A 13,036-nucleotide genomic window follows, 5' to 3' on the forward strand; every position below is an offset into this window, starting at 1 on the left:
TGTACTAGACAGTGCACCAACTGGGGACTCCATTGTTCTCCTGGGGGACTTCAACGCCCATGTGGGTAATGACAGTGACACCTGGAGGGGCGTGATTGGGAAGAACGGCCTCCCTGATCTGAACCTGTGTGGTGTTTTGTTATTGGACTTCCCTTGCTAGTCACAGTTTGTCCATGTTGGAGCACAAGGGTGGCCATCGGTGCACGTGGCACCAGGACACTCTAGGTCGGAGGTCGATGATCGACTTTGTTGTCGTGTCATCTGATCTCCGACCTCGTGTCTTGGACACTCGGGTGAAGAGAGGGGCTGAGCTGTCAACCGATCACCACCTGGTGGTGAGTTGGATCCGCTGGCGGAGGAGGAAGCCGGACAGACCTGGCAGACCCAAGCCTATTGTAAGGGTCTGTTGGGAACACCTGGCAGAGCCTTCTGTCAGAGGGGTCTTCAACTCACACCTCCAGGAGAACTTTTCCCTGATCCCGGGTGATGCTGGAGACATGGACTCCGAGTGGGCCATGTTCTCTACTTCTATTGTCGATGCGGCCGCTCGTAGCTGTGGTCGTAAGGTCTGTGGTGCTTGCCACGGCGGCAATCCCCGAACCCGGTGGTGGACACCGGAAGTAAGGAATGCCGTCAAGCTGAAGAAGGAGTCCTATCGAGCCTTGTTGGCTCGTGGGACTCCTGAGGCAGCCGATGAGTACAGGCGTGCCAAACGTGCCGCGGCTCGTGCGGTTGCAGAGGCAAAAACTCGAGGTTGGGAGGAGTTCGGGGAGGCCATGGAGGAGGACTATTGGACGGCCTCAAAGAAATTCTGGCAAACCGTCAGACGCCTCAGGAGGGGGAAGCAGTGCTTCACCAACACTGTTTACAGTGCGGGTGGAGAGCCGGTGACCTCGACTGGGGATGTTGTCGGGTGGTGGAAGGAATACTTTGAGGATCTCCTCAATCCCCCCGTCATGTCTTCTGAGGAGGAAGCAGAGACTGGGGACCCGGAGGCGGACTCGTCCATCACCCTGGCTGAAGTCACCGAGGTGGTTAGCAAGCTCCTTGGTGGCAAGGCTCCGGGGGTGGATGAGATCCGTCCCGAGTACCTCAAGTCTCTGAATGTTGTGGGACTGTCTTGGCTGACACGTCTCTGCAACATCGCGTGGCGGTTAGGGACAGTACCACTGGAGTGGCAGACCAGGGTGGTGGTCCCTCTGTATAAGAATGGGGACCGGAGGGTGTGTTCCAATTACAGGGGAATCACACTCCTCAGCCTTCCCGGTAAGGTCTACTCCAGGGTACTGGAGAGGAGAATCCGACCGATAGTTGAACCTCGGATTCACGAGGAGCAGTGTGGTTTTCGTCCTGGTCGTGGAACACTGGACCAGCTTTATACTCTCCATCGGGTCCTCAAGCGACCTCCGCCAGGGCTGCCCTTTGTCAACGGTTCTGTTCATTATATTTATGGACAGAATTTCTAGGCGAAGCCAGGGGCCGGAGGGGGTCTGGTTCGGGGACCACAGGTATTTCATCTCTGCTGTTTACGGATGATGTTGTCCTGATGGCTTCATCGAGCCAGGACCTGCAGCAGGCACTGGGGCGGTTTGAAGCCGAGTGTGAAGTGGCTGGGATGAGAATCAGCTCCTCTAAATCTGAGGCCATGGTTCTCGACCGGAAAAAGGTGGTTTGCCCTCTCCGGGTGGGTGGTGAGTCTCTGCCCCAAGTGGATGAGTTCAAGTATCTCAGGGTCTTGTTCACGAGTGAGGGAAGGATGGAGCGTGAGATTGACAGGTGGATCGGTGCAGCGTCTGCAGTGATGCGGTCGCTTTATCGGTCCGTTGTGGTGAAGAAGGAGCTGAGCTGGAAGGCGAAGCTCTCGATTTACCGGTCAATCTACGTTCCTACCCTCACCTATGGTCATGAGCTCTGGGTAATGGCTGAAAGGACAAGATCGCGGATACAAGCGGCTGAAATGGGTTTCCTCCGCAGAGTGGCTGTGCGCACCCAGGGATAGGGTGAGGAGCTCAGTCACACGGGAAGAGCTCGGAATAGAGCCGCTGCTCCTACACGTTGAGCGGAGCCAGCTGAGGTGGCTCGGGCATCTGCTCAGGATGTCTCCTGGACGCCTCCCTAGGGAGGTGTTCTGGGCATGTCCCACCGGGAGGAGGCCCCGGGAAAGACCCAGGACACGCTGGAGGGACTATGTCTCTCGGCTGGCGTGGGAATGCCTTGGGATCCCACCGGAGGAGCTGGAGGACGTGTCTGGGGTGAGGGAAGTTTGGGAGTCCCTGCTTAGACTGCTGCCCCCGCGACCCGGCTCCGGATAAACGGAAGAAAATGTATGGATGGGTGGATCTCTGTGGACGTTTTGCAAAGCTGCTTCAGAAATGGCGAATTTTTACCATACATGAAATTGATGTCAGTGTAACTGATAGATTGCAGTGATGTCACACTGTAAAGCATGTATTTCTATGGTGGAATTTTCAGCAATTTCCATGGTGACACAATGCACACCTTAGCAAACACCATCAGAAAAGTTGTAAAATTATAATTTACAAAATACAAAATGGATTTAAACAACATATTTTCAGGAGCCTGGTCAATGGTTATGAATTTACTAATGCTAGCTAGATTATGACTGTAATGTTATTTAAGAGGGACTTTTTTAACGGCACAAATCAGCTCATCTGCTGTAGATCCAACTAAGTCAGTTCTTTCTAGTTAGATTTTGCCAAAACAACGCTCATATTAAAGCAGAAAATGAGATAGAGCATGCCTACAGTTAGCGTCACACCCCCAGAGAATGTTGATGACATCAGCTGCAAAGTATCAATCCCTCCATCATCCAGGTAGCTTCCATTGCGGAATTTGTCACCCATTTACAACTTCATCCTCAAACTCAAATCAAAACACAGAAAACAATGGGAACAGTCAGGACGATTATGCAAAATATGATTCACACCTTAGTTGCATGGACTTGACTAATAACACATACTTGTACTGTAAACAACCAGGGTGTGTCAGTGTAGTTTGCTCCTCCTTTCAGACAGATGCAGTGACTTACAGAATTAAAGAAGATGTTTGGATGAGTGGTCAAATGTGTTCACTTTAAAGCAGTGGTCCCCATGGACCGGAACAATGTAGGTTTTATTTTCACGGACCAGCCTTCTACGCGTTGCAGATAAATGTGGCAAAAATAAGATAAATGCATAAAAAATACAACTCACCATACCACTGCATCAGAGAGAGCCCTGCTTCTTTCCTTCTCTAAATCTTATCTTTTAATCCCAGGTGCTTAGTCTCAATGTGCCAAAGCAGTTTTGAAGGTTTCTTTGCCTCATTTGCTTTTCTCCACATATTAAGCAGAGCGGACTCTGCAGGTGAGTCACCTGTAGCGACAAACCCATATTTTAATTAGGACTCCTGCTATTGTCTATTAAATTTAGCTTTCTTTTTCTTGGAGGTCATAGTCTCCTCTTCTGGTTCCTCAGTTGGCCTTTCCCCTTTGTTAAAAAGCTCTCCAAAGACTTTTGTTTTGGCTCATTTTCACTCGCTTGTGGCTCTACTTTTGTGCGTCGTGTCTGATGTGTTATACGTGAAACGTCATTGCGGAGACAAGAGCAGATCTAGCACAGATATAATAAACTTGCCACTATATCAAATAGATTTCTGTGGTGATTTCCTATCAGGATTTTTATTATATATCTACTGTTAAACCTTTCCTGCTTCGGTCCCTTGACCGTGGTCGGGAGACACAGGGGAGATCCATCTTCTCCAGGGCCGAAGGGTCGCTCTTCCTCCGGGGTTTAACTCCCTGTTCTTAACCTCAAAGTTGTTTCGAGTGTGGTGAGCTTAAAGACCACCCCAGACTGTTGCTCAGGAGTTGGTGGCTTTATTATCTGTACTGCACTGTAATAATGCATCACTTCTGCTCTAACTCACACACTGTCTTTTTCCAAGTGCATCTGTAGACTCTCACACTCGCCGCTTCTCCGCGGGTTGAACCACACCATGCGTCACATGCACGCTCACGTCACCTCTCACTCACGCACCACACTGAACAAAAGCACATAGGAGCTAGACACACATCTCACAACACTACAGACGAGCTTATTAGCGCGTCATGAGGGACGGGTGAAAGTTATGTCAGAGAAGATGCGGTTGCTGATAAAACTATTTACTGTTTTTGTGCGGCCGGTAGCAAATGCGTCACGGGCCTGTACCGGTCCCTGGCCCGGTGGATGGGGACCACTGCTTTAAAGAACCTTTGTCCTAATCTATTGCCCCCTCCATAAGATACATAGAGTTAAAAGTGCACTGTGGAACTGGACGCATCTCTTGGTGTCCATACAGGTATTATAGTCTTTAGTGTGAGGAGGGCATCAGCAAAGTTACATAGTAGAGCTTTAAATGGAGTAAATTGTTCACGGTGATTTATAATGGCTTCGAGGGCTGATAGATAGAGCAGTGACCATTAACTCTTTATCAGTGCGACCAGGTCAGTGCCTTGCCAGAGATCTGCATTAAGTCTTACCCTGCTGTTTCTGCTGGTGTGATTCTCATAGGCCAGAGTCTTCACACAGGATTTACTGCGATAAAACAAAGCTCTTCTTTCCTCCTCTCTCTCACATTCTTTATCCCCTCCTCTCTCTGTCACTCCTTTCATTCTCATCTTCTCTTCCTCTTCTCTCTCTGTTTCCCACTGCCAATCCCTCCTTCCCTTCTTTATCGCTCACAGTCCCTCACTCCTTTCGTTCTCCCCCCACACTCTTCCCCTCATGGAATAGTGGCTGTGCTAAATGTTCAATTCAATATTTCTTTAGCACATTTAAAACAACTTCAGCTGACTAAAGTGCCTCACATAAAAGTCAACAAAAAACAAATATACAGGTAACAACAAAAACACTTAAGTATTAAATACCAGGTAGAAGAGTTTTCAGTTTAGTCTTAAACTGTATTAAAAACTGAGAGGACCTGACAGACAGAGGTCGCTGTTCTATAGTCTGGACGCTGCCAAAGAAAAGGCTCTGCCATCCTCTGGTCTTGAGCCTTGGGCACAGCCAGTAGGAGCTGGTGAGCTGACATCAAGGCTCTGGGTGGACTATTGGGCTGCAGTAACTAACTCAAATAAACCTGGGTACTGAAGGCCTGGTGATTCCTAGACCCTAGTTCCCCTCTTATGCTCTGATCATGTTCCGTGGACCCGGACCCTCCCTTCCCTCACCTGGCTGGATGACCCAATACCTGGTTGGGATGACCCCCCATCCTACTGTGGATAAGCCTCCCTCTGTCCCTTAGTTGAATGGGCTCTGGCTCTAGAATCTTGGAACTCTATCTGCAAATGAATGCACATTAGTCCTGGACACATCTGTAGTCAGCATGTCCATGGGAGTGGATCTCTCCTTTACAGTGGTTCTCTTCAAGGTTTCTCTTTTTCCCACAGTTTTTTTTTATTTTTATTTATTTTTTTCCTTGCCAAGAGGGAGGGAGGGAGGACAGGGGGTGTTCTGGGACAGTTATTTGCTTGTTTTGTGTTGATTAATTTGATTGTCTGTTTCTGTTTCATTGTTGATTTTTTAACTTTACATTTTTATTAACTTTTATTTTCTAACTTTTAGCTTTACAAAAATAAATTGAATTGAATATATCATTAAAAAAGAGGACCCATAGAGTGCAGACATTTAAACACAGTCAAGAACATTTTCATTAACATTTGAAATATTTATCCTAGTGTCATTTCAGTCTATTCAGAATACCTCTTCTATGTGATCAACCGGAAATTTCATCCACAATGTAAGGACAAATATGCACAAGGAACACATGTTCTCTCCTTTTATTAAGATTAAGATAAACTTTATTATCCCTGAGAGGAAATTTGCCTTGAACTCACTGCCTGCAGCTTAAAACAAAGTTAAGTTACACTCACATATCACAAATCACACTACAGTTAGACAACAGTCAGAGGTCATTAAAAAGAAGACAAATAAGTGTCTGTTATTATGTCGACTGTCTATTTTGTGCACAAACATAAAATATCCAAGTTATTGCAGCAGTTAACAGAACAGAGATAACAACTCTATGCCATGCTAGTGTACTGGAAAATCAGCAGTACAAAAATAAATAAATAATAAAGTAGGATAAATAATTAAAGCCGCAAGTGGCATCAAACAGCCCTCGTGGGTCAGGCTTCGCACTCAGCCGACTCGGCACGCCCTTCAGACTGCGTGGGCTTTCCCCATGCATTCATCATTGCGGAAGCAATAGGCCCTACGCCCTGTAGAGGCTCGGGCCTAATAATTAAAGCCACAAGCGCCATCGAATGGCCCTCTCGGGCCGCCCTTCACACTCGGCCTACCCGGCACTCCATATAGGAGGTGCTAACACACCAGTTGTGTCCATGTTATTGCAACTTTGGGCTGTACTTGTCACTAAATAAAGTCTAAACACATTAGAAATGCTGATGCATAAAATGCAATAACACAGGTTTCTGAGGCATCGCCATGGCAACACCAAAAATACAAACTTGGTCCCTCGGACTTTTTTGACACGAACGACCTGAAGATTCACTGTGCCAAATTTCACGTCCTTCAATTAAGCTAATAAGTTGTTATAAAATGTTGAAATGTAGAAAAATTGGGAAATTTTCCCATTAGGATAACATTGGCTGTTTTGTGCATCGCCTTTGCAACCCAGTGAAAAGTATCACATAGGTCCAATTGACTTTTTGATCGGGAGGACATGACAAGAGTAATTATGTCAAATTTCACATTATTCCATGAAACTAATATTTTTTTCTCATGAACAGGAAAATTTGGGATCACTCTCATTAGGTTAACAAGGACACTGGCGCATCGCCATGGCAGCACAGTGCAAAAAACGACATGGGTCCGTTTGACTTTATTGATTGGGATGACCAAATGGAATTCTGTGTCAAGTTTCATAACATTTTGGAAAACAAAATTTTCGGTCCAACATGCAAATGTATCTGTTATGTCCAGGCCTGGTCCAGTCCTGGTCCAGTCTTGGTCCAGTCCTGGTTTAAACCTAGTCCTGATACAGTCCTGGTCTAGTCCTGGTCTAGTTCTTGTCCAGTCCTGGACCTAAATCCTGGTCTACTTACAGTTCTGTCATTGTTATATTCAAGACTTGACTTTGTTTTATTGTAGCTAGTAGATTACGGGGATTTTTAAAATAAAATATCTAATGAACTAATTTGCGCAGACTGTCTGTGATTGTAAAATAGTGTTTTTCACATTTCATTTTGTGTCATTATGATGTTTGTTGGTTTAAGTTTTGGTCTTGGTCCAGTCCTGGTTAAGCCCTGGTCCAGTCCTGGTTTAGACCCGCTTTGGTCCTGGGTCTGGGCCTGTTCTGGTCCTGGTTTGGACTTGGTCTAGTCCTGGTCTAGTGTGCATCTGTGTTGACCAATCAGAAAGCAGCGAGCCTAGAAACAGCCAATGATATCACTCATTCCAAGAGTGGGAATCTTGGGTGCTATGATGCTGCTATGCAGTTCCCATGACAGTCTGTTTGGGGAATGTGTGTGGTTTGAAGTGTCACAGAACAGATAGGATTTTTCACTTGTGTCCTGGTTCAGTCTTGGTCCAGTCCTGGTCCAGTCCTGGTCTAGTTTTAGGTTTAGAGTTGGTCTAATCCTGGTGTTCTAGTTTAGACTTGCTGTGATTGTAACAGTGTTGAGGTATGATGTTGAGTCATGATGTTGAGTGATTATGGTGCCTGAAATGGGCCTGGCCCTGGTCCGGTCCTGGTGCATACCTGGTCCGGTCCTGGCCCAGTCCTCATCCAGTCCAGGCCCAGACCTAGGCTGGTCTAGTCCTGGTCTAGTCCTGGTTTAGACCTAGTTGTGGTTAACCCTATAGCGTTGGATGCTATCGTCGCCCATAGAGCGCGGTTGCGGACTTTCCAGTAGCGTAACTCTGCAAACAGTAGCGCTCTCATGTAAATTCAAACGGCGTCTCAAAGTGGAGGCATGGGGCTATTTAAATATTTTATCATCATTACGTTAATCTGCCTCTGTTGTCCCTCGAAGGTGACAAATGAGAGCGTGGGTGCAGCAGGGATTTTCCCAGTCATTTATTTTATGTGTAAAAGAAAAAATACGTAAAATAGAGGCAATTGTGTGAAAAAAAAATGCAGCAAATTCTGATACTTCCTTCAACATGATTTTTATGGCTAAAAAAACAATAAAAGTCTAGGTGCTATACTGGTCCATAGTGTGCTAAGTCCTTAAAGGGTTAAGATCTACTCTGGTCCAGTCCAGATGCAGTCCTGGTGTAGACCTAGCTCTGATTTAGACCTAGTCTGGTCCAGTTCTGGTTTAGACCTGGGCTGGTCCAGTCTTGGTCCAAAAAAAAAAAAAAAAAAATGACACAGACACAGCAGACACCGGTCTGTCCTCGGGTCCCACTGGAGTCACGGTGAAGCCAAGCCAGACTTCCTCGTCTTACTTTTCGGGTGACTTTCATGCGTCTCATTACCTCCGTCTATCTCCGCCTTTCTTTTCATCCCTGTTAAAATGTTTTCCATAGTGTCTTTTTAGTAAAAGTGTCTCTTGTTCACTGTCCTGTGTCACGATCGGTTCGCTCTCTCCTGTTCTTTGCTGTGTGCGTGCTGCGTACGTGCTGTCTACAGTACTACAGTGTCATACGCGCCCCACTATTTGAGAACCACTGGTTTAGACCTACTGTTATTGTAAAAGTCTCATACAATTTACTATAACTATACAACTACACAATTTATTATAGCTATAATGAAACTGACTATGCTATAACTGTTATTGAGAGATAGATATTTATTTTATAATCCTTTTGTTTTAACAGGACACAGATCCAGTTGAGAGTTGAAGGTGGGCATTATTGCTGTTGGACTTCTTTATGAACTAAATATAGAATTTCCAAAGGAGCACAGGTACACATTTGAAGCTATTCAACACATTTTCATGGAACTGACTCCTACCTGCTCCCTGTGAGTGAGAAGCTTAAAAACGAAGCTCTTAGTCTAAAGTCCTTAGACTAAGAGCTTCGTTTTTAAGCTCGATTGCATCTTCAATGACACTGTATTCTACATGTTGAGGCACTGTAAGAAAAAGTTATTAAAATAAGACACACTTATTGTCTTTATTTGTGAAATTGCATTGCTTTGTTCAAAGAGTTTGTGAAATTTCTATTACTATTTAATAGATAAAAGTATTTTAGGGTTTTAGCTTGGACAGTGTAAGTTTACAGAGCATATGCACAAATGTTACACATTTATATTCTTCAAATATACAGTTGAATGTGCATTTCATGTACAATAATTTGTACATTGTTAATAAAGCTTGTTACTTCAGCTGGTTATGTCCTTTTTACTAAATTAATAAAAACAATTGCAAATTAGAGAAAATGAGTTGTGCAACATTAGAAAATAAATTAAGTGAGCAAAAGAAAATGCATTGTGATTGTGACGATAAATGTTTTGAGGCAATGATAAAAAGTAAGTCAGAGAAGCAAAATAAAATGCATTGTGCTCATGATGAGTAATAAGTTCTGAAAGCAAAAAGAAATGATTTGTTCTAACAAAAATAATAGTAATTACAGGAAAACGTGAAAGATACATTGTGTGAACAAAATAATTTAAGTTAGAGCAACTTAAATCCATAACTAAAAAAAAAGTTAGTTGGGCTTTTCAACAAAAAAAAAAGTAAGGGCAACCTGTTGCCTTAAGTTTTTGAGTTGAAAAAGCCTTTTTTTTTTTTTTTTTTTACAGTATATGTATATGTATATATATATATATATATATATATATATATATATATATATATATATATATATATATATATATATATATATATATATATATATATATATATCGTACATGGTCGTATATATCTCGTACATGGTCTTTGTCAATTTTATTTAGAATTGATAAATAAAATCTTTAAAATTAAACTAATTTCTGTTTATTTAATAGAAAATGTTTGTAAATCATTTCAGTATGTTTTGGCACATTTTGACATAATGTATAAAGTTTAATTAAAGTAATTTTTTTCAGCAGGAGTGGTTTGGATTAATAAACAGGATAATATTGCCTTTGAGAGCAGAAAAATTTAGAACACCACAAACCTTCGGAATAATGTGAGATATTTTATGAAAAAACACGTAAATATTGGACTTCATCATGGTTAGGTTTAACATGTTTTTTTTTAGTCCTATTTGGTTTAAAAGTTCGCAATATGGTGCCTCCAGCAGCAATGGGTGAGGGCTTTGACCATTATCTTCTTCACCTCCTCCAGAGTCGAGCAGGCAGCTCAGGACAGAACTGACCCTCCCAACCAGTCTGAGTCTGTTTTGTTCACTAGCCTCCGGTGCGGGAAATTAAACCAACAAAAATATACAGGGAAAAAAATTAGGAAGAACTTCCTGTGAGTTAAACACAAAGTTAATATGAGGTCTCTCTCTCTCTCTCTCTCTCTCTGACAAAATAAATCAAAGTGATGCGTACGCAGCGGGATAAAAGAAAAGTAAGGAGTCTCAATTCGCCAAATGCACCTTTTGAAGTTACCCTTCGAAGTACTCCTCAAAGTATAGTTTGAAGCTTCCGGACGAGAATGTGTACTCCTCAGTGTAGCCGCCATCTTGTTGAAGTGGGACAGGCCTACACCACGGACCGCACTTCCACCGCTGTCTTTGAGTGTACGATATGTACATTACGTACGTTATTTTTAATTATTTATTATTTAATAGAAGAAAAGATGTCGTCATCACAGCCGTTTATTTCTGTTTAGATTGAATATCAATAGGCAAATATAACGTTCAAGGGGATTTTTTCTCATTTGTAGCTACTTCATAACTTTAACAAAATATACCTTGTGAAAACGTAATAACAGAGACAGAGGTAACAATATAATTTTTACATTCATAGTCTATAAACCAGAGAACACTGACTAGTTGTACATAAAGTGGGATATTGCAGTTTAACGATTCAGTATTTTGGCCAGTGGCTACACCACTTTAATAACAGTAGAGGACACTGTTTCCCTTCTATGCCATGCCAGTTCTTTTCATCTTATTATTGTAAAGTATTTTCTAGCAGTGCAGCGCTACATCAAGCTAATATTTTGATTTACTAACATGAAGGTAAATGACACGTGCCCACCAGGGGGTGCAGACCTATGGAATGCACCTGAACTCATGAAGATTTTGTGCACGTCTCAGGACTCTCTTCTGGCCTTTCTTGAGAGTCCGTTGCTTCATTGTTCACATTACCTGTGTGGAACTCATTAAACCCTTCTGACTTTATGTTTCAGTCTCTTGGTCTTTGACACTTACAATAGAAATGAACATTCTTACATTATTCTTATTGCAATAATAATTTCTAATGATAATAATGTCTTCTTATTGCCTAGCTATAACTTCACATTCCTTTATTCAATGTAACTCCCCTTCTTTTTAATCATCAAACACATGGCCTGTACAGATCAGATTCATGTTGCACTGTTGTAGATGAGGTAAACCACTACGAACCAGCAGACTCCATTTTCTTCTCTTTTTTGCGTAGTCACAGTGCATAGGATATAGCAGTGCGTGAAGTGTGCATGAATGCACGCTTCGGTTACAGCCGACCTCCATGGAAACGCAGGAAAGGGCAAGGCGCGTTTGTTGGGCGCATTCAGTCGGGTGCATTGAAATGGGACAGCCCTTGTCTCGCCGGAAATTACGTAACTGCCCTTCGATGCACAAGTCCAATGGTGAATCTAAGGCCATTTTGGCGAATTGAGACACGGCCCTACAGTATGATGTCACGCTGGCAGACTATAGAGACCGGGAAAAAAAGGACCTTGCCTAGAGGATGATCAGTGAGGAGCTTGGTGTGTCTGGTAAGTTATCACAACTTTGGAGCGGTAAAATATTTTCCCACCTTGACGCTAGCCAGTGCTAGCATCATCAAGTTGCTGTTGGCGCTTGTTTGTAGCTCATGAGTTTATGTATTTATTTATTTATGTATTTTTAAAGTGGATGTATGCAAGAAAAGGTGGACGAGTCTGAGGGACACTTATATGAAGGAGAGGAGAAAAAAGAAAGAAAAGAGGAGTGGGTCAGGAGCAGGGTCAGACAAAAATGGCGGTTCTCTGGGGTCCTGACATTCCTTGACCACTTCATTTCCCCTCGTGAGACAAGCCGAGGGTCGAGGAGATGCAGGCCCCAGGGGACTGTCCTGAAGAGCCTGAAGAAGCAGCAGCAGGGCTGTCAGATGCAGGAGGTGTGTTGAGTTCAGTCAAAGACATTGGAAAATTATGTACATACAACATGTCTGTTTCATTCATTATGCTATGTTGTAATAATAACAGTAGAAATTAAATAATGATAATTCAGTGTACAATATAATATCCAAAGCAAAACTAGAACTGTTGTGGAATATTTCTTTATTATTATCATGACAGAACCCGTTGAGAATAACCAACGAGAGGACTCCCATGCCCAAGACCTGCCTGCTGCTGCTTCTTCAGGGCAGGCTGGCCCTTCTGCTGCACCCACAGGTGTGTAAAGGCATTAAGTTGTAGTCAGGCATTTATAACACTATATGAGATTGTTGTGAATTTCAATGTGCAATTTCAGTGTACAATGGTCCATTACATGTACATATGTATTTATTATTATTTTTTTCAACTTATACCCATCTACTTATGATTAAACATCATTCTCATTACACTTTCTGTTTTGCAGGCCCACCTCGGAGGACAGCAAAGAGGAGGAAGAGGTCCCTGGAGTTGTCACCCTCAAGTTTCGAGAGAGAGCTACTGGCAGCACTCTGGGACCGACCTCCTCCTACTGCTCAGTCCGAGGATGAACACTTTTTGTTGTCTGCTTCCTCTCCTGCAGAAAGTGGCACCTCAAAGGAAAGACTTTGTAAAATTTTGCATTCACAAATTATTACTTTAGTTCCTTTAAATTTGGAACCATTGGAGCCTCCTCTTCTTCATGTTCCCTCACTTCCCCCGCCCCTCCTCCAGACAAGGTCCTTTCATAATAAATATGTAAATAGTTAATTTATC

This window comes from Periophthalmus magnuspinnatus, chromosome 12 (genome assembly GCF_009829125.3).
Source record: "Periophthalmus magnuspinnatus isolate fPerMag1 chromosome 12, fPerMag1.2.pri, whole genome shotgun sequence".
NCBI classification, from domain to species: Eukaryota; Metazoa; Chordata; class Actinopteri; order Gobiiformes; family Gobiidae; genus Periophthalmus; species Periophthalmus magnuspinnatus.